Genomic DNA, 25,479 nt, shown 5'->3' with positions numbered 1-25,479 from the left:
CACCATGAAACCTAACACACCCCTGACAGCGACCTGACCCACTGTGGACGCCACACACACCTGACAGGGTCCTGACACACATTGCGATCCCACACACGCCTGGCAGAGTCCTGACACAAATTGCGATCCCACACAACCCTAGCAGGGTCCTGACGCACTCTGAGACCCCACACACCCTGGATAGGGTCCTGACACACTACGAGACCGCACACACACCTGACAGGGTCCTGACACACATTGTGACCCCACACACGCCTGGCAGAGTCCTGACACAAATTGCGATCCCACACAACCCTAGCAGGGTCCTGACGCACTGTGAGACCCCACACACCCTGGATAGGGTCCTGACACACTACGAGACCGCACACACACCTGACAGGGTCCTGACACATATTGCAATCCCACATACCCCTGGCAGGGTCCTGACGCACTGTGAGACCCCACACACTCTGGATAGGTTCCTGACACACTGTGAGACCCCAAACAACCCAGGCAGGGTTCTGACACACTGTGAGACCCCACAGGCCCCTAACAGGGACCTGTCACACTGTGAGACCCCACAAACCACTGACAGGGTCCTGACACACTGTGAGGCCCCACACACCCCTGATAGGATCGTGACACACCACACGACACCACACACACATGAAAGGGTTCTGACACACTGTGAGACCCCACACACCCCTGGAATGGTCCTGACACACTGTGAGACTGCACACACCCCTGACAGGGCCCTGACACACTGTCAGACCCCACACACCTCTGACGGTGACCTGACACACTGTGAGACCCTACACACCCCTGACAGGGTGCTGACACACTGTGAGACCCCACACACCCCTGACAGGGTCCGGACACACTGTGGGATCCCGCACACTCCTGACATGGGGTCCTGACACACTGTGAGACCCCAAAGGCCCCAAAAGGGTCCTGACACATTGTGAGACAGCACACATGCCTGACAGGGTTGAGAAACACTGTGGGACCCAACACACCCCAGAGGGGTCCTGACACATTGTGGACGCCACACACACCTGACAGGGACCTGACACACTGTGAGACCCCACATACCCCTGACAGGGTCCTAACACACTGTGAGACCCCACACACCCCTGACAGGGTCCTGACACACATTGCGATCCCACACACCTGTAACAGGACACTGACACACTGTGATACCCCACACACCCCTAACAGGACCCTGACACACTATGAGACCCCACACACCCCTGACAGGGACCTGACACACTGTGAGACCCCACATACCCCTGACAGGGTCCTAACACACTGTGAGACCCCACACACCCCTGACAGGGTCCAAGCACTCTGTGAGATCCCCACACCCTTGAAAGGATCTTGACACACGGTGAGACCTGACATACCCCTGACAGTGTCGTGACACACTGTGAGACCCCAAACACACCTGACAGGTTCCTGACAAACTGTGAGACCCCACACACCCGTGACAGGGTCCTGACGCACTGTGAGACCCCACACACCCCTGACAGGGTCAGGACAAGCTGTGACGCCCCACACACACCTGACAGGACACTGACACACTGTGAGACTCCACACACACCTGACAGGACACTGACACACTGTGAGACCCCACACACACCTGACAGGACACTGACACACTGTGAGACCCCAGACACCCCTGACAGGGTACAGAAACACTGTGAGACTCCGAACACCCTGACAGGGTCCTGACAAACTGTGATACACACACACCACTCACAGGGTCCTGGCACACTGTGAGACTCCACACACCCCTGACAATGTCCTGTCACATTGTCAGACCCCACACACTACTGACAGGGTTCTGACACACTGTGAGACCCCCCACACACCTGACAGGGTCCTGACACACTGTGAGACCCCACACACCCCTGGCACGGTCCTGACACACTGTGCGACCCCACGCACCCTTGACAGGGCCCTGACACATTGTCAGACCCCACACACCTCTGACGGGGACCTGACACACTGTGAGACCCTACACACCCCTGACAGGGTGCTGATACACAGCGAGACCCTACACACCCCTGACAGGGTCCGGACACACTGTGAGACCCCCCACACACCTGACAGGGTCCTGACACACTGTGAGACCCCACACACCCCTGGCACGGTCCTGACACACTGTGCGACCCCACGCACCCTTGACAGGGCCCTGACACATTGTCAGACCCCACACACCTCTGACGGGGACCTGACACACTGTGAGACCCTACACACCCCTGACAGGGTGCTGATACACAGCGAGACCCTACACACCCCTGACAGGGTCCGGACACACTGTGAGACCCCACACACTCCTGACATGGTCCTGACAAACTGTGAGACCCCACATACCCCGGACAGGGTCCTATAGAAAATAGACAAGAGACATTAGATGCAGGAGTAGGCCATTCGACCCTTCGAGCCTGAACCGCCATTCACTGTGATCATGGCTGATCATCCACAATCAGAATCCAGTTCCTGCCTTATCACGTAACCTTTGATTCCACTATCTTTAAGAGCTCTATCCATCTCTTTCTAAAAAACATCCAGAGATTTGGCCTCCACTGCCTTCTGGGGCAGAGCATTCAATATATCCGCCACTCTCTGAGTGAAAAAGTTTTTCCTCAACTCCATTCTAAATGGCCTACCCCTTATTCTTAAACTGTGGCCTTTGGTTCCGGACTCACCCATCAGCGGGAACATGCTTCCTGCCTCCAGCATGTTCAATCCCTTAATAATCTTATATGTTTCAATAAGATCCCCTCTCAGGCTTCTAAATTCCAGAGTATACAGGCCCAGTCGCTCCAATCTTTCGACATATGACAGTCCCGCCATCCCGGGAATTAACCTTGTGAACCTACGCTGCACTCCCTCAATAGCAAGAATGTCCTTCCTCAAATTTGGAGACCAAAACTGCACACAGTACTCCAGGTGTGGTCTCACCAGGGCCCTGTACAGCTGCAGAAGGACTTCTTTGCTCTAATACTCAATTCCCCTTGTTATGAAGGCCAGCATGCCATTAGCTTTCTTCACTGCCTGCTGTACTTGCATGCTTACTTTCACACTGATGACACTCTGTGAGACCCCACACACCCCTTACAGGACCCTGATACACTGTGAGACCCCACACACCCCTGACAGGACCCTGACACACTGTGAGACCCCACACACCCCTGACAGGGACCTGACACACTGTGAGACCCCACACACCCCTGACAGGGTCCTGACACACTGTGAGACCCCACACACCCCTGACAGGGTCCTGACACACTGTGAGACCCCACACACCCCTGACAGGATCCTGACACACTGTGAGACCCCACATACCCCTGACAGGGTCCTAACACACTGTGAGACCCCACACACCCCTGACAGGGTCCAAGCACTCTGTGAGATCCCCACACCCTTGAAAGGATCTTGACACACGGTGAGACCTGACATACCCCTGACAGTGTCGTGACACACTGTGAGACCCCAAACACACCCGACAGGTTCCTGACAAACTGTGAGACCCCACACACCCGTGACAGGGTCCTGACACACTGTGAGACCCCACACACCCCTGACAGGGTCAGGACAAGCTGTGACGCCCCACACACACCTGACAGGACACTGACACACTGTGAGACTCCACACACACCTGACAGGACACTGACACACTGTGAGACCTCACACACACCTGACAGGACACTGACACACTGTGAGACCCCAGACACCCCTGACAGGGTACAGAAACACTGTGAGACCCCAAACACCCTGACAGGGTCCTGACAAACTGTGATACACACACACCGCTCACAGGGTCCTGGCACACTGTGAGACTCCACACACCCCTGACAATGCCCTGTCACATTGTCAGACCCCACACACTACTGACAGGGTTCTGACACACTGTGAGACCCCCCACACAACTGACAGAGTCCTGACACACATTGCGATCCCACACACACCTGGCAGGGTCCTGATACAAATTGCGATCCCACACAACCCTAGCAGGTTCCTGACGCACTCTGAGACCCCACACACCCTGGATAGGGTCCTGACACACTACGAGACCACACACACCCCTGACAGGGTCCAGACACACTTTGCGATCCCACACACATCTGACAGGGTTCTGACACACTGTGAGACCCCACACACCCCCGACAGGATCCTGACACACTGTGAGACCTCAAACAACCATGACAGGGTCCTGACACACTGTGAGACTGCACACTCCCCTGACTGGGCCCTGACACACTGTCAGACCCCACACAGCTCTGACGGTGACCTGACACACTGTGAGACCCTACACACACCTGACAGAGTGCTGACACACAGCGAGACCCTACACACCCCTGACAGGGTCCGGACACACTGTGGGATCCCACACACTCCTGACAGGGTCCGGACACACTGTGGGATCCCACACACTCCTGACAGGGTCCGGACACACTGTGGGATCCCACACACTCCTGACATGGTCCTGACACACTGTGAGACCCCACAGGCCCCAAAAGGGTCCTGACACACTGTGAGACGCCACACACCCCAAAAGGATCCTGACACATTGTGAGACCCCACACACCCAGGATAGGGTCCTGAGAGACTGTGAGATCCGACACACCCCTGGCAGGGCCCTGATGCACTTTGCGATCCCACACAACCCTGGCAGGGTCCTGACGCACTGTGAGACCCCACAGGCCCCAAAAGGGTCCTGACACACTGTGAGACCCCACACACACCTGGCAGGGTCCAGACACACTGTGAGACCCCAAACAACCCAGGCAGGGTTCTGACACACTGTGAGACCACACACACCCCTGACAGTATCGTGACACACCACACGACACCACACACACATCAAAGGGTCCTGATACACTGTGAGACCCCACACACCCCTGGCACGGTCCTGACACACTGTGAGACCCCACAAACCACTGACAGGGTCCTGACACACTGTGAGACCACACACACCCCTGACAGCGACCTGACACACTGTGAGACGCCACAGACAACTGACAGGGTCCTGACACGCTGTGAGACGCCACGCACCCCTGACAAAGCCCTGACACATTGTCAGACCCCACACACCTCTGACGGGGACCTGACACACAGCGAGACCCTGCACACCCCTGACAGGGACCTGACACAGTGTGAGACCCCACACACCCCTGACAGGGACCTGACACAGTGTGAGACCCAAACAAACCCTTGACAGGTACCTGACACACTGTGAGACCCCACACATCCCCTGACAGGGTCCTGACACACATTGCAATCCCACACACCTGTAACAGGACACTGACACACTGTGATACCCCACACACCCCTAACAGGACCCTGACACACTGAGACCCCACACACCCCTAACAGGACCCTGACACACTGTGAGACCCCACATACCCCTGACAGGACACTGACACACTGTGATAGCCCACATACCCCTAACAGGACCCTGACACACTGTGAGACGCCACACACCCCTGACAGGGACCTGACACACTGTGAGACCCCACACACCCCTAACAGGACCCTGACACACTGAGACCCCACACACCCCTAACAGGACCCTGACACAGTGTGAGACCCAAACAAACCCTTGACAGGTACCTGACACAGTGTGAGACGCCGCACAGCCCTGACAGGGTCGGGACACGCTGTGAGACCGTACACACCCTGGATAGGGTCCTGACACACTGTGAGACCCGACACACCCCAAAAGGGTCCTGACACACTGTGAGATCCCACACACTCTGGATAGGTTCCTGACACACTGTGAGACCCCAAACAACCCAGGCAGGGTCCTGACACACTGTGAGACCCCACACACCCCTGACAGGTTTATGACACAGTGTGAGACTCCACACACACCAGACAGGGTCCTGACACACTGTAAGACCCCACACACCCCTGACAGGGACGTGACGTATTGTGAGACGCCACACACTCCTGACAGCGTCCTGGCACACATTGCGATCCCACACACATCTGAGAGTGTTCTGACACACAGTGAGACCCCACACACCCACGACCAGATCCTGACACACTGTGAAACCCCACAAACCACTCACGGTGTCCTGACATGCATTAAGATCCCACACACACCTGAGAGGGTCCAGACACACCATGAAACCTAACACACCCCTGACAGCGACCTGACCCACTGTGGACGCCACGCACACCTGACAGGGTCCTGACACACATTGTGACCCCACACACGCCTGGCAGAGTCCTGACACAAATTGCGATCCCACACAACCCTAGCAGGGTCCTGACGCACTCTGAGACCCCACACACCCTGGATAGGGTCCTGACACACTACGAGACCGCACACACACCTGACAGGGTCCTGACACACATTGTGACCCCACACACGCCTGGCAGAGTCCTGACACAAATTGCGATCCCACACAACCCTAGCAGGGTCCTGACGCACTCTGAGACCCCACACACCCTGGATAGGGTCCTGACACACTACGAGACCGCACACACACCTGACAGGGTCCTGACACATATTGCAATCCCACATACCCCTGGCAGGGTCCTGACGCACTGTGAGACCCCACACACTCTGGATAGGTTCCTGACACACTGTGAGACCCCAAACAACCCAGGCAGGGTTCTGACACACTGTGAGACCCCACAGGCCCCTAACAGGGACCTGTCACACTGTGAGACCCCACAAACCACTGACAGGGTCCTGACACACTGTGAGGCCCCACACACCCCTGATAGGATCGTGACACACCACACGACACCACACACACATGAAAGGGTTCTGACACACTGTGAGACCCCACACACCCCTGGAATGGTCCTGACACACTGTGAGACTGCACACACCCCTGACAGGGCCCTGACACACTGTCAGACCCCACACACCTCTGACGGTGACCTGACACACTGTGAGACCCTACACACCCCTGACAGGGTACTGACACACTGTGAGACCCCACACACCCCTGACAGGGTCCGGACACACTGTGGGATCCCGCACACTCCTGACATGGGGTCCTGACACACTGTGAGACCCCAAAGGCCCCAAAAGGGTCCTGACACATTGTGAGACAGCACACATGCCTGACAGGGTTGAGAAACACTGTGGGACCCAACACACCCCAGAGGGGTCCTGACACATTGTGGACGCCACACACACCTGACAGGGTCCTGACGCACTGTGAGACGCCACACATCCCTGACAGGGACATGACGCACTGTGAGACCCCACACATTCCTGGCACGGTCCTGACACACTGTGAGACCACACACACAACTGACAGACAGGTTCCTGACACACTGTGAGACCACACACACCCCTGACGGGGACCTGACACACTATGAGACCCTACACACCCCTGACAGGGTCCGGACACACTGTGAGACCCCACACACTCCTGTAATGGTCCTGACAAACTGTGAGACCCCACATACCCCGGACAGGGTCCTATAGAAAATAGACAAGAGACATTAGGTGTAGGAGTAGGCCATTCGACCCTTCGAGCCTGAACCACCATTCACTGTGATCATGGCTGATCATCCACAATCAGAATCCAGTTCCTGCCTTATCACGTAACCTTTGATTCCACTATCTTTAAGAGCTCTATCCATCTCTTTCTTGAAAGCATCCAGAGACTTTGCCTCCACAGCCTTCCGGTGCAGAGCGTTCAATATATCCGCCACTCTCTGGGTGAAAAAGTTTTTCCTCAACTCCGTTCTAAATGGCCTATCCCTTATTCTTAAACTGTGGCCTCTGGTTCTGGACTCACCCATCAGCAGGAACATGTTTCCTGCCTCCAGCATGTCCAATCCCTTAATAATTATAAATGTTTCAATTAGATCCCCTCTCAGGCTTCTAAATTCCAGAGTATACAGGCCCAGTCACTCCAATCTTTCGACATATGACAGTCCCGCCATCCCGGGAATTAACCTTGTGAACCTACGCTGCACTCCCTCAATAGCAAGAATGTCCTTCCTCAAATTTGGAGACCAAAACTGCACACAGTACTCCAGGTGTGGTCTCACCAGGGCCCTGTACAACTGCAGAAGGACCTTTTTGCTCTTGTACTCAATTCCCCTTGTTATGAAGGCCAGCATGCCATTAGCTTGCTTCGCTGCCTGCTGTACTTGCATGCTTACTTTCACACTGATGACACTCTGTGATACCCGACACACCCCTTACAGGACCCTGATACACTGTGAGACCCCACACACCCCTGACATAGTCCTGACATACTGTGAGACCCCACACACCCCTAAGAGGACCCTGACACACGGTGAGACCCCACACACCCCTGACAGAGTCCTGACACACTGTGAGACCCCACACACCACTGACAGGATCGTGACACACTGTGAGACCACACACACCACTGACAGGGACCTGACACAGTGTGAGACGCCGCACACACCTGACAGAGTCGGGACACACTGTGAGACCCCACACACCCTGGATAGGGTCCTGACACACTGTGAGACCGCACACACCCCTCACAGGTTCCTGACACACTGTGAGACACCACACACCCCTGACAGGGACCTGACACACTGTGAGACCCCACACACCACTGACAGGATCGTGACACACTGTGAGACCGCACACACCACTGACAGGGACCTGACACAGTGTGAGACGCCGCACACACCTGACAGAGTCGGGACACACTGTGAGACCCCACACACCCTGGATAGGGTCCTGACACACTGTGAGACCGCACACACCCCTCACAGGTTCCTGACACACTGTGAGACACCACACACCCCTGACAGGGACCTGACACACTGTGAGACCCCACACACCCTGGATAGGGTCCTGATACACTGTGAGACCACACACACCCCTGGCACGGTCCTGACACACTGTGAGGCCCCACAAACCACTGACAGGGTCCTGACACACTGTGAGACCACACACACCCCTGACAGCGACCTGACACACTGTGAGACGCCACAGACAACTGACAGGGTCCTGACACGCTGTGAGACGCCACGCACCCCTGACAAAGCCCTGACACATTGTCAGACGCCACACACCTCTGACGGGGACCTGACACACAGCGAGACCCTACACACCCCTGACAGGGACCTGACACAGTGTGAGACCCAAACAAACCCTTGACAGGTACCTGACACACTGTGAGACCCCACACATCCCTGACAGGGTCCTGACACACATTGCGATCCCACACACCTGTAACAGGACACTGACACACTGTGATACCCCACACACCCCTAACAGGACCCTGACACACTATGAGACCCCACACACCCCTGACAGGGACCTGACACACTGTGAGACCCCACATACCCCTGACAGGGTCCTAACACACTGTGAGACCCCACACACCCCTGACAGGGTCCAAGCACTCTGTGAGATCCCCACACCCTTGAAAGGATCTTGACACACGGTGAGACCTGACATACCCCTGATAGTGTCGTGACACACTGTGAGACCCCAAACACACCTGACAGGTTCCTGACAAACTGTGAGACCCCACACACCCGTGACAGGGTCCTGACGCACTGTGAGACCCCACACACCCCTGACAGGGTCAGGACAAGCTGTGACGCCCCACACACACCTGACAGGACACTGACACACTGTGAGACTCCACACACACCTGACAGGACACTGACACACTGTGAGACCCCACACACACCTGACAGGACACTGACACACTGTGAGACCCCAGACACCCCTGACAGGGTACAGAAACACTGTGAGACTCCGAACACCCTGACAGGGTCCTGACAAACTGTGATACACACACACCACTCACAGGGTCCTGGCACACGAGACTCCACACACCCCTGACAATGTCCTGTCACATTGTCAGACCCCACACACACTGACAGGGTTCTGACACACTGTGAGACCCCCCACACACCTGACAGGGTCCTGACACACTGTGAGACCCCACACACCCCTGGCACGGTCCTGACACACTGTGCGACCCCACGCACCCTTGACAGGGCCCTGACACATTGTCAGACCCCACACACCTCTGACGGGGACCTGACACACTGTGAGACCCTACACACCCCTGACAGGGTGCTGATACACAGCGAGACCCTACACACCCCTGACAGGGTCCGGACACACTGTGAGACCCCCCACACACCTGACAGGGTCCTGACACACTGTGAGACCCCACACACCCCTGGCACGGTCCTGACACACTGTGCGACCCCACGCACCCTTGACAGGGCCCTGACACATTGTCAGACCCCACACACCTCTGACGGGGACCTGACACACTGTGAGACCCTACACACCCCCTGACAGGGTGCTGATACACAGCGAGACCCTACACACCCCTGACAGGGTCCGGACACACTGTGAGACCCCACACACTCCTGACATGGTCCTGACAAACTGTGAGACCCCACATACCCCGGACAGGGTCCGATAGAAAATAGACAAGAGACATTAGATGCAGGAGTAGGCCATTCGACCCTTCGAGCCTGAACCGCCATTCACTGTGATCATGGCTGATCATCCACAATCAGAATCCAGTTCCTGCCCTTATCACGTAACCTTTGATTCCACTATCTTTAAGAGCTCTATCCATCTCTTTCTAAAAAACATCCAGAGATTTGGCCTCCACTGCCTTCTGGGGGCAGAGCATTCAATATATCCGCCACTCTCTGAGTGAAAAAGTTTTTCCTCAACTCCATTCTAAATGGCCTACCCCTTATTCTTAAACTGTGGCCTTTGGTTCCGGACTCACCCATCAGCGGGAACATGCTTCCTGCCTCCAGCATGTTCAATCCCTTAATAATCTTATATGTTTCAATAAGATCCCCTCTCAGGCTTCTAAATTCCAGAGTATACAGGGCCAGTCGCTCCAATCTTTCGACATATGACAGTCCCGCCATCCCGGGAATTAACCTTGTGAACCTACGCTGCACTCCCTCAATAGCAAGAATGTCCTTCCTCAAATTTGGAGACCAAAACTGCACACAGTACTCCAGGTGTGGTCTCACCAGGGCCCTGTACAGCTGCAGAAGGACTTCTTTGCTCTAATACTCAATTCCCCTTGTTATGAAGGCCAGCATGCCATTAGCTTTCTTCGCTGCCTGCTGTACTTGCATGCTTACTTTCACACTGATGACACTCTGTGAGACCCCACACACCCCTTACAGGACCCTGATACACTGTGAGACCCCACACACCCCTGACAGGACCCTGACACACTGTGAGACCCCACACACCCCTGACAGGGACCTGACACACTGTGAGACCCCACACACCCCGGACAGGGTCCTGACACACTGTGAGACCCCACACACCCCTGGCACGGTCCTGACACACTGTGCGACCCCACGCACCCTTGACAGGGCCCTGACACATTGTCAGACCCCACACACCTCTGACGGGGACCTGACACACTGTGAGACCCTACACACCCCTGACAGGGTGCTGATACACAGCGAGACCCTACACACCCCTGACAGGGTCCGGACACACTGTGAGACCCCCCACACACCTGACAGGGTCCTGACACACTGTGAGACCCCACACACCCCTGGCACGGTCCTGACACACTGTGCGACCCCACGCACCCTTGACAGGGCCCTGACACATTGTCAGACCCCACACACCTCTGACGGGGACCTGACACACTGTGAGACCCTACACACCCCTGACAGGGTGCTGATACACAGCGAGACCCTACACACCCCTGACAGGGTCCGGACACACTGTGAGACCCCACACACTCCTGACATGGTCCTGACAAACTGTGAGACCCCACATACCCCGGACAGGGTCCGATAGAAAATAGACAAGAGACATTAGATGCAGGAGTAGGCCATTCGACCCTTCGAGCCTGAACCGCCATTCACTGTGATCATGGCTGATCATCCACAATCAGAATCCAGTTCCTGCCTTATCACGTAACCTTTGATTCCACTATCTTTAAGAGCTCTATCCATCTCTTTCTAAAAAACATCCAGAGATTTGGCCTCCACTGCCTTCTGGGGCAGAGCATTCAATATATCCGCCACTCTCTGAGTGAAAAAGTTTTTCCTCAACTCCATTCTAAATGGCCTACCCCTTATTCTTAAACTGTGGCCTTTGGTTCCGGACTCACCCATCAGCGGGAACATGCTTCCTGCCTCCAGCATGTTCAATCCCTTAATAATCTTATATGTTTCAATAAGATCCCCTCTCAGGCTTCTAAATTCCAGAGTATACAGGCCCAGTCGCTCCAATCTTTCGACATATGACAGTCCCGCCATCCCGGGAATTAACCTTGTGAACCTACGCTGCACTCCCTCAATAGCAAGAATGTCCTTCCTCAAATTTGGAGACCAAAACTGCACACAGTACTCCAGGTGTGGTCTCACCAGGGCCCTGTACAGCTGCAGAAGGACTTCTTTGCTCTAATACTCAATTCCCCTTGTTATGAAGGCCAGCATGCCATTAGCTTTCTTCACTGCCTGCTGTACTTGCATGCTTACTTTCACACTGATGACACTCTGTGAGACCCCACACACCCCTTACAGGACCCTGATACACTGTGAGACCCCACACACCCCTGACAGGACCCTGACACACTGTGAGACCCCACACACCCCTGACAGGGACCTGACACACTGTGAGACCCCACACACCCCGGACAGGGTCCTGACACACTGTGAGACCCCACACACCCTGACAGGGTCCTGACAAACTGTGATACACACACACCGCTCACAGGGTCCTGGCACACTGTGAGACTCCACACACCCCTGACAATGCCCTGTCACATTGTCAGACCCCACACACTACTGACAGGGTTCTGACACACTGTGAGACCCCCCACACAACTGACAGAGTCCTGACACACATTGCGATCCCACACACACCTGGCAGGGTCCTGATACAAATTGCGATCCCACACAACCCTAGCAGGTTCCTGACGCACTCTGAGACCCCACACACCCTGGATAGGGTCCTGACACACTACGAGACCACACACACCCCTGACAGGGTCCAGACACACTTTGCGATCCCACACACATCTGACAGGGTTCTGACACACTGTGAGACCCCACACACCCCCGACAGGATCCTGACACACTGTGAGACCTCAAACAACCATGACAGGGTCCTGACACACTGTGAGACTGCACACTCCCCTGACTGGGCCCTGACACACTGTCAGACCCCACACAGCTCTGACGGTGACCTGACACACTGTGAGACCCTACACACACCTGACAGAGTGCTGACACACAGCGAGACCCTACACACCCCTGACAGGGTCCGGACACACTGTGGGATCCCACACACTCCTGACAGGGTCCGGACACACTGTGGGATCCCACACACTCCTGACAGGGTCCGGACACACTGTGGGATCCCACACACTCCTGACATGGTCCTGACACACTGTGAGACCCCACAGGCCCCAAAAGGGTCCTGACACACTGTGAGACGCCACACACCCCAAAAGGATCCTGACACATTGTGAGACCCCACACACCCAGGATAGGGTCCTGAGAGACTGTGAGATCCGACACACCCCTGGCAGGGCCCTGATGCACTTTGCGATCCCACACAACCCTGGCAGGGTCCTGACGCACTGTGAGACCCCACAGGCCCCAAAAGGGTCCTGACACACTGTGAGACCCCACACACACCTGGCAGGGTCCAGACACACTGTGAGACCCCAAACAACCCAGGCAGGGTTCTGACACACTGTGAGACCCCACACACCCCTGGCACGGTCCTGACACACTGTGAGACCCCACAAACCACTGACAGGGTCCTGACACACTGTGAGACCACACACACCCCTGACAGCGACCTGACACACTGTGAGACGCCACAGACAACTGACAGGGTCCTGACACGCTGTGAGACGCCACGCACCCCTGACAAAGCCCTGACACATTGTCAGACCCCACACACCTCTGACGGGGACCTGACACACAGCGAGACCCTGCACACCCCTGACAGGGACCTGACACAGTGTGAGACCCCACACACCCCTGACAGGGACCTGACACAGTGTGAGACCCCACACATCCCCTGACAGGGTCCTGACACACATTGCAATCCCACACACCTGTAACAGGACACTGACACACTGTGATACCCCACACACCCCTAACAGGACCCTGACACACTATGAGACCCCACACACCCCTAACAGGACCCTGACACACTGTGATACCCCACATACCCCTAACAGGACCCTGACACACTGTGAGACGCCACACACCCCTAACAGGACCCTGACACAGTGTGAGACCCAAACAAACCCTTGACAGGTACCTGACACAGTGTGAGACGCCGCACAGCCCTGACAGGGTCGGGACACGCTGTGAGACCGTACACACCCTGGATAGGGTCCTGACACACTGTGAGACCCGACACACCCCAAAAGGGTCCTGACACACTGTGAGATCCCACACACTCTGGATAGGTTCCTGACACACTGTGAGACCCCAAACAACCCAGGCAGGGTCCTGACACACTGTGAGACCCCACACACCCCTGACAGGTTTATGACACAGTGTGAGACTCCACACACACCAGACAGGGTCCTGACACACTGTAAGACCCCACACACCCCTGACAGGGACGTGACGTATTGTGAGACGCCACACACTCCTGACAGCGTCCTGGCACACATTGCGATCCCACACACATCTGAGAGTGTTGTGACACACAGTGAGACCCCACACACCCACGACCAGATCCTGACACACTGTGAAACCCCACAAACCACTCACGGTGTCCTGACATGCATTAAGATCCCACACACACCTGAGAGGGTCCAGACACACCATGAAACCTAACACACCCCTGACAGCGACCTGACCCACTGTGGACGCCACGCACACCTGACAGGGTCCTGACACACATTGTGACCCCACACACGCCTGGCAGGGTCCTGACACAAATTGCGATCCCACACAACCCTAGCAGGGTCCTGACGCACTCTGAGACCCCACACACCCTGGATAGGGTCCTGACACACTACGAGACCGCACACACACCTGACAGGGTCCAGACACACATTGTGACCCCACACACGCCTGGCAGAGTCCTGACACAAATTGCGATCCCACACAACCCTAGCAGGGTCCTGACGCACTGTGAGACCCCACACACCCTGGATAGGGTCCTGACACACTACGAGACCGCACACACACCTGACAGGGTCCTGACACACATTGTGACCCCACACACGCCTGGCAGAGTCCTGACACAAATTGCGATCCCACACAACCCTAGCAGGGTCCTGACGCACTGTGAGACCCCACACACCCTGGATAGGGTCCTGACACACTACGAGACCGCACACACACCTGACAGGGTCCTGACACATATTGCAATCCCACATACCCCTGGCAGGGTCCTGACGCACTGTGAGACCCCACACACTCTGGATAGGTTCCTGACACACTGTGAGACCCCAAACAACCCAGGCAGGGTTCTGACACACTGTGAGACCCCACAGGCCCCTAACAGGGACCTGTCACACTGTGAGACCCCACAAACCACTGACAGGGTCCTGACACACTGTGAGGCCCCACACACCCCTGATAGGATCGTGACACACCACACGACACCACACACACATGAAAGGGTTCTGACACACTGTGAGACCCCACACACCCCTGGAATGGTCCTGACACACTGTGAGACTGCACACACCCCTGACAGGGCCCTGACACACTGTCAGACCCCACACACCTCTGACGGTGACCTGACACACTGTGAGACCCTACACACCCCTGACAGGGTGCTGACACACTGTGAGACCCCACACACCCCTGACAGGGTCCGGACACACTGTGGGATCCCGCACACTCCTGACATGGGGTCCTGACACACTGTGAGACCCCAAAGGCCCCAAAAGGGTCCTGACACATTGTGAGACAGCACACATGCCTGACAGGGTTGAGAAACACTGTGGGACCCAACACACCCCAGAGGGGTCCTGACACATTGTGGACGCCACACACACCTGACAGGGTCCTGACGCACTGTGAGACGCCACACATCCCTGACAGGGACATGACGCACTGTGAGACCCCACACATTCCTGGCACGGTCCTGACACACTGTGAGACCACACACACAACTGACAGACAGGTTCCTGACACACTGTGAGACCACACACACCCCTGACGGGGACCTGACACACTATGAGACCCTACACACCCCTGACAGGGTCCGGACACACTGTGAGACCCCACACACTCCTGTAATGGTCCTGACAAACTGTGAGACCCCACATACCCCGGACAGGGTCCTATAGAAAATAGACAAGAGACATTAGGTGTAGGAGTAGGCCATTCGACCCTTCGAGCCTGAACCACCATTCACTGTGATCATGGCTGATCATCCACAATCAGAATCCAGTTCCTGCCTTATCACGTAACCTTTGATTCCACTATCTTTAAGAGCTCTATCCATCTCTTTCTTGAAAGCATCCAGAGACTTTGCCTCCACAGCCTTCCGGTGCAGAGCGTTCAATATATCCGCCACTCTCTGGGTGAAAAAGTTTTTCCTCAACTCCGTTCTAAATGGCCTATCCCTTATTCTTAAACTGTGGCCTCTGGTTCTGGACTCACCCATCAGCAGGAACATGTTTCCTGCCTCCAGCATGTCCAATCCCTTAATAATTATAAATGTTTCAATTAGATCCCCTCTCAGGCTTCTAAATTCCAGAGTATACAGGCCCAGTCACTCCAATCTTTCGACATATGACAGTCCCGCCATCCCGGGAATTAACCTTGTGAACCTACGCTGCACTCCCTCAATAGCAAGAATGTCCTTCCTCAAATTTGGAGACCAAAACTGCACACAGTACTCCAGGTGTGGTCTCACCAGGGCCCTGTACAACTGCAGAAGGACCTTTTTGCTCTTGTACTCAATTCCCCTTGTTATGAAGGCCAGCATGCCATTAGCTTGCTTCGCTGCCTGCTGTACTTGCATGCTTACTTTCACACTGATGACACTCTGTGATACCCGACACACCCCTTACAGGACCCTGATACACTGTGAGACCCCACACACCCCTGACATAGTCCTGACATACTGTGAGACCCCACACACCCCTAAGAGGACCCTGACACACGGTGAGACCCCACACACCCCTGACAGAGTCCTGACACACTGTGAGACCCCACACACCACTGACAGGATCGTGACACACTGTGAGACCGCACACACCACTGACAGGGACCTGACACAGTGTGAGACGCCGCACACACCTGACAGAGTCGGGACACACTGTGAGACCCCACACACCCTGGATAGGGTCCTGACACACTGTGAGACCGCACACACCCCTCACAGGTTCCTGACACACTGTGAGACACCACACACCCCTGACAGGGACCTGACACACTGTGAGACCCCACACACCACTGACAGGATCGTGACACACTGTGAGACCGCACACACCACTGACAGGGACCTGACACAGTGTGAGACGCCGCACACACCTGACAGAGTCGGGACACACTGTGAGACCCCACACACCCTGGATAGGGTCCTGACACACTGTGAGACCGCACACACCCCTCACAGGTTCCTGACACACTGTGAGACACCACACACCCCTGACAGGGACCTGACACACTGTGAGACCCCACACACCCTGGATAGGGTCCTGACACACTGTGAGACCGCACACACCCCTCACAGGTTCCTGACACACTGTGAGACCCCACACACCCGACAGGGACCTGACACACTGTGAGACACCACACACCCCTGGCAGCGACCTGACGCACTATGAAACGCCACACACCCCTGACAGGGTCCAGACACACATTGCGATCCCACATACATCTGAGAGGGTTCTGACACACTGTGAGACCCCCCGCAACAGCGTCCTGACCCACTGTGAGACCACCCACACCCACAACCAGATCCTGACACACTGTGAAACCCCACGAACCACGCACAGTATCCAGACACACAGTGAAACCCCACACAACCCTGCCAGGGGCCTGTCACAGTGTGAGACCCCACACACCACTGACAGGGCCCTGACACCCTGTGAGACCCCACACACTCCTGGCAGGGACCTGGCAAACTGTGAGACACCACACACCCCTGACAAATTCCTGACACACTACGAGACCCCACACACCCCTGACAGCAACCTGACACATTGTGAGATGCCACACACACGTGAGAGGGTCCTGACACAGATTGAGATCCCACACACATCTGAGAGGCTCCTGACACACTGTGAGACCACCCCTGACAGTTATCTGACAGACTGTGAGACCCCACACACCCCTGACAGGGTCCTGACACACTGTGAGACCCCACACACCCCTGACAGGGTCCTGACAAACTGTGAGACCCCAGACACTATTGACACAGTCCAGACACACTGTGAGACCCCACACACACCTGACAGGGTGCTGACACACAGTGCGATCCCACACACATCTGAGAGGGTTCAGACACACTGTGAGACCCCACAAACCACTCACAGTGTTCTGACACACTGTGAAACACCACACAACCCTGGCAGGGTCCTGACACACTGTGCGACCCCACACACCCCTGACAGGATCCTGACACACTGTGAGACCCCACACACCCCTGGCAGGGTCCTGACACACTGTGCGACCCCACACACCCCTGACAGGATCCTGACACACTGTGAGACCCCACACACCCCTGGCAGGGTCCTGACACACTGTGAGACCCCACACACCCCTGACAGGATCCTGACACACTGTGAGACCCCACACACCCCTGGCAGGGTCCTGACACACTGTGAGACCCCACACACCCCTGACAGGGTCCTGACATACTGTGAAACCCCACACACCCCTGGCACTGTCCAGTCAAACTGTAAAACCCCACACCCCCATGACAGCGTCCTGTCACACTGTGAGACTGCACACACCCCTGACAGGCTCAGGAAATGCTGTGAGATGCCACACACGCCTGAGAGGGCCCTGACACACTGTGAGACCTCACACAACCCGACAGGGCCCTGACACACTGTGAGACCTCACACAACCCGACAGGGTCCTGACACAGTGTGAGACCCCACACACTCTGACAGGGACCTGACACATTGTGAGACGCCACACACCCCTGACAGGGTCCTGACACACATTGATATCCCACACACTATTCACACGGTCCTGACACTCTGTGAGACCCCACACACACCTGAAAAGGTCCTGACACACTGTCACACCCCACACACCACTGACAGGGACCTGACACACTTTAAGACCACACACACAACTGACAGACAGGGTCCTGACACAGTGTGAGACCCCACACACCCCTAACAGGGTCCTAACACTCTGTGAGACCCCACACACTATTGACACGTTCCTGACACACTGTGAGACCACACACACCCCTGACAGGGACCTGACGCACTGTGAGACTCCACACTCACCTCTCAGGGTCCTGACAGACTGTGAGACCACACACACCCTGGATAGCGTCCTGACAGACTGTGAGATGCCACACACCCCTGACAGGGTCCTGACACACATTGCGATCCCACACACATCTGAGAGGGTTCTGACACAGTATGAGACCCCACAAACCACTCACAGTGTCCTGACACACTGTGAAACCCCACATAACCCTGACAGGGTCCTGGCACACTGTGAGTCCTAACACACCCCCGAGAGGGTGATGACACACTGTGAGTCCCCAGACACCCCTAACAAGATCCTGATGCACTGTGAGACGCCACACGCATGACAGGGTCCGGACACACATTGAGATCCCACACACATCTGAGACAGTCATGATACACTGTGAGACCGCCCCACCCTCCCCGACAGTGTCCAGACAAACTGTGAGACCTCACACATCCCTGGCAGGGTCCAGACACACTGTGAGACCTCACACAACCTAGGTAGGGTCCTGACACACTGTAAGACCCCACACACCCCTGACAGGATCCTGACACACTGTGAGACCCCACACACCCCTGGCAGGGTCCTGACACACTGTGAGACCCCACACACCCCTGACAGGGTCCTGACATACTGTGAAACCCCACACACCCCTGGCACTGTCCAGTCAAACTGTAAAACCCCACACCCCCATGACAGCGTCCTGTCACACTGTGAGACTGCACACACCCCTGACAGGCTCAGGAAATGCTGTGAGATGCCACACACGCCTGAGAGGGCCCTGACACACTGTGAGACCTCACACAACCCGACAGGGCCCTGACACACTGTGAGACCTCACACAACCCGACAGGGTCCTGACACAGTGTGAGACCCCACACACTCTGACAGGGACCTGACACATTGTGAGACGCCACACACCCCTGACAGGGTCCTGACACACATTGATATCCCACACACTATTCACACGGTCCTGACACTCTGTGAGACCCCACACACACCTGAAAAGGTCCTGACACACTGTCACACCCCACACACCACTGACAGGGACCTGACACACTTTAAGACCACACACACAACTGACAGACAGGGTCCTGACACAGTGTGAGACCCCACACACCCCTAACAGGGTCCTAACACTCTGTGAGACCCCACACACTATTGACACGTTCCTGACACACTGTGAGACCACACACACCCCTGACAGGGACCTGACGCACTGTGAGACTCCACACTCACCTCTCAGGGTCCTGACAGACTGTGAGACCACACACACCCTGGATAGCGTCCTGACAGACTGTGAGATGCCACACACCCCTGACAGGGTCCTGACACACATTGCGATCCCACACACATCTGAGAGGGTTCTGACACAGTATGAGACCCCACAAACCACTCACAGTGTCCTGACACACTGTGAAACCCCACATAACCCTGACAGGGTCCTGGCACACTGTGAGTCCTAACACACCCCCGAGAGGGTGATGACACACTGTGAGTCCCCAGACACCCCTAACAAGATCCTGATGCACTGTGAGACGCCACACGCATGACAGGGTCCGGACACACATTGAGATCCCACACACATCTGAGACAGTCATGATACACTGTGAGACCGCCCCACCCTCCCCGACAGTGTCCAGACAAACTGTGAGACCTCACACATCCCTGGCAGGGTCCAGACACACTGTGAGACCTCACACAACCTAGGTAGGGTCCTGACACACTGTAAGACCCCACACACCCCTGACAGGATCCTGACACACTGTGAGACCCCACACACCCCTGGCAGGGTCCTGACACACTGTGAGACCCCACACACCCCTGACAGGGTCCTGACATACTGTGAAACCCCACACACCCCTGGCACTGTCCAGTCAAACTGTAAAACCCCACACCCCCATGACAGCGTCCTGTCACACTGTGAGACTGCACACACCCCTGACAGGCTCAGGAAATGCTGTGAGATGCCACACACGCCTGAGAGGGCCCTGACACACTGTGAGACCTCACACAACCCGACAGGGCCCTGACACACTGTGAGACCTCACACAACCCGACAGGGTCCTGACACAGTGTGAGACCCCACACACTCTGACAGGGACCTGACACATTGTGAGACGCCACACACCCCTGACAGGGTCCTGACACACATTGATATCCCACACACTATTCACATGGTCCTGACACTCTGTGAGACCCCACACACACCTGAAAAGGTCCTGACACACTGTCACACCCCACACACCACTGACAGGGACCTGACACACTTTAAGACCACACACACAACTGACAGACAGGGTCCTGACACAGTGTGAGACCCCACACACCCCTAACAGGGTCCTAACACTCTGTGAGACCCCACACACTATTGACACGTTCCTGACACACTGTGAGACCACACACACCCCTGACAGGGACCTGACGCACTGTGAGACTCCACACTCACCTCTCAGGGTCCTGACAGACTGTGAGACCACACACACCCTGGATAGCGTCCTGACAGACTGTGAGATGCCACACACCCCTGACAGGGTCCTGACACACATTGCGATCCCACACACATCTGAGAGGGTTCTGACACAGTATGAGACCCCACAAACCACTCACAGTGTCCTGACACACTGTGAAACCCCACATAACCCTGACAGGGTCCTGGCACACTGTGAGTCCTAACACACCCCCGAGAGGGTGATGACACACTGTGAGTCCCCAGACACCCCTAACAAGATCCTGATGCACTGTGAGACGCCACACGCATGACAGGGTCCGGACACACATTGAGATCCCACACACATCTGAGACAGTCATGATACACTGTGAGACCGCCCCACCCTCCCCGACAGTGTCCAGACAAACTGTGAGACCTCACACATCCCTGGCAGGGTCCAGACACACTGTGAGACCTCACACAACCTAGGTAGGGTCCTGACACACTGTAAGACCCCACACACCCCAAAAGGATCCTGACACACTGTGAGATTCCCCCCCACCCCCAGAAAAGGGTCCCAACACACTGTGAGACCCCCAAACAAATCACTGGGTCCTGACACACAGTGAAACCCCACAAACCCGTGACAGCGTCCTGACAGACTGTGAGAACCCACACACCCCTGGTATGGTTCAAACACGCTGTGAGACCCCACACACAACTGACAGACAGTGTCCTGTTACACTGTGAGACCCCACACACTCCTGACAGGGACCTGACGCACTGTGAGACGCCACACAGCCCTGACAGGGTCCTGACACACTGTGAGACCCCACACACCCCTGACAGGGTCCTGACATACTGTGAAACCCCACACACCCCTGGCACTGTCCAGTCAAACTGTAAGACCCCACACCCCCATGACAGGGTCCTGTCACACTGTGAGACTGCACACACCCCTGACAGGCTCAGGAAATGCTGTGAGATGCCACACACGCCTGAGAGGGCCCTGACACACTGTGAGACCTCACACAACCCGACAGGGCCCTCACACACTGTGAGACCTCACACAACCCGACAGGGTCCTGACACAGTGTGAGACCCCACACACTCTGACAGGGACCTGACACATTGTGAGACGCCACACACCCCTGACAGGGTCCTGACACACATTGATATCCCACACACTATTCACACGGTCCTGACACTCTGTGAGACCCCACACACACCTGAAAAGGTCCTGACACACTGTCACACCCCACACACCACTGACAGGGACCTGACACACTTTAAGACCACACACACAACTGACAGACAGGGTCCTGACACACTGTGAGACCTCACACAACCCGACAGGGTCCTGACACAGTGTGAGACCCCACACACTCTGACAGGGACCTGACACATTGTGAGACGCCACACACCCCTGACAGGGTCCTGACACACATTGATATCCCACACACTATTCACACGGTCCTGACACTCTGTGAGACCCCACACACACCTGAAAAGGTCCTGACACACTGTCACACCCCACACACCACTGACAGGGACCTGACACACTTTAAGACCACACACACAACTGACAGACAGGGTCCTGACACAGTGTGAGACCCCACACACCCCTAACAGGGTCCTAACACTCTGTGAGACCCCACACACTATTGACACGTTCCTGACACACTGTGAGACCACACACACCCCTGACAGGGACCTGACGCACTGTGAGACTCCACACTCACCTCTCAGGGTCCTGACAGACTGTGAGACCACACACACCCTGGATAGCGTCCTGACAGACTGTGAGATGCCACACACCCCTGACAGGGTCCTGACACACATTGCGATCCCACACACATCTGAGAGGGTTCTGACACAGTATGAGACCCCACAAACCACTCACAGTGTCCTGACACACTGTGAAACCCCACATAACCCTGACAGGGTCCTGGCACACTGTGAGTCCTAACACACCCCCGAGAGGGTGATGACACACTGTGAGTCCCCAGACACCCCTAACAAGATCCTGATGCACTGTGAGACGCCACACGCATGACAGGGTCCGGACACACATTGAGATCCCACACACATCTGAGACAGTCATGATACACTGTGAGACCGCCCCACCCTCCCCGACAGTGTCCAGACAAACTGTGAGACCTCACACATCCCTGGCAGGGTCCAGACACACTGTGAGACCTCACACAACCTAGGTAGGGTCCTGACACACTGTAAGACCCCACACACCCCTGACAGGATCCTGACACACTGTGAGACCCCACACACCCCTGGCAGGGTCCTGACACACTGTGAGACCCCACACACCCCTGACAGGGTCCTGACATACTGTGAAACCCCACACACCCCTGGCACTGTCCAGTCAAACTGTAAAACCCCACACCCCCATGACAGCGTCCTGTCACACTGTGAGACTGCACACACCCCTGACAGGCTCAGGAAATGCTGTGAGATGCCACACACGCCTGAGAGGGCCCTGACACACTGTGAGACCTCACACAACCCGACAGGGCCCTGACACACTGTGAGACCTCACACAACCCGACAGGGTCCTGACACAGTGTGAGACCCCACACACTCTGACAGGGACCTGACACATTGTGAGACGCCACACACCCCTGACAGGGTCCTGACACACATTGATATCCCACACACTATTCACACGGTCCTGACACTCTGTGAGACCCCACACACACCTGAAAAGGTCCTGACACACTGTCACACCCCACACACCACTGACAGGGACCTGACACACTTTAAGACCACACACACAACTGACAGACAGGGTCCTGACACAGTGTGAGACCCCACACACCCCTAACAGGGTCCTAACACTCTGTGAGACCCCACACACTATTGACACGTTCCTGACACACTGTGAGACCACACACACCCCTGACAGGGACCTGACGCACTGTGAGACTCCACACTCACCTCTCAGGGTCCTGACAGACTGTGAGACCACACACACCCTGGATAGCGTCCTGACAGACTGTGAGATGCCACACACCCCTGACAGGGTCCTGACACACATTGCGATCCCACACACATCTGAGAGGGTTCTGACACAGTATGAGACCCCACAAACCACTCACAGTGTCCTGACACACTGTGAAACCCCACATAACCCTGACAGGGTCCTGGCACACTGTGAGTCCTAACACACCCCCGAGAGGGTGATGACACACTGTGAGTCCCCAGACACCCCTAACAAGATCCTGATGCACTGTGAGACGCCACACGCATGACAGGGTCCGGACACACATTGAGATCCCACACACATCTGAGACAGTCATGATACACTGTGAGACCGCCCCACCCTCCCCGACAGTGTCCAGACAAACTGTGAGACCTCACACATCCCTGGCAGGGTCCAGACACACTGTGAGACCTCACACAACCTAGGTAGGGTCCTGACACACTGTAAGACCCCACACACCCCTGACAGGATCCTGACACACTGTGAGACCCCACACACCCCTGGCAGGGTCCTGACACACTGTGAGACCCCACACACCCCTGACAGGGTCCTGACATACTGTGAAACCCCACACACCCCTGGCACTGTCCAGTCAAACTGTAAAACCCCACACCCCCATGACAGCGTCCTGTCACACTGTGAGACTGCACACACCCCTGACAGGCTCAGGAAATGCTGTGAGATGCCACACACGCCTGAGAGG

General features: G+C 56.0%; 1 protein-coding gene and 1 pseudogene across 1 annotated transcript in view; one reads left to right on the top strand and one right to left on the bottom strand.

The window, feature by feature from the left end:
* Positions 1–25,479, top strand: part of LOC140207806 (uncharacterized) — a 116,820-nt gene that overhangs the window by 85,064 nt on the left and 6,277 nt on the right. The window lies entirely within an intron of this gene.
* On the bottom strand, positions 21,521–25,157 carry LOC140207381 (uncharacterized; annotated as a pseudogene).

This window comes from Mobula birostris, chromosome 13, assembly GCF_030028105.1.
Source record: "Mobula birostris isolate sMobBir1 chromosome 13, sMobBir1.hap1, whole genome shotgun sequence".
Lineage (NCBI taxonomy): Eukaryota > Metazoa > Chordata > Chondrichthyes > Myliobatiformes > Myliobatidae > Mobula > Mobula birostris.
This window is presented reverse-complemented; position numbering and strand designations above follow the sequence as displayed.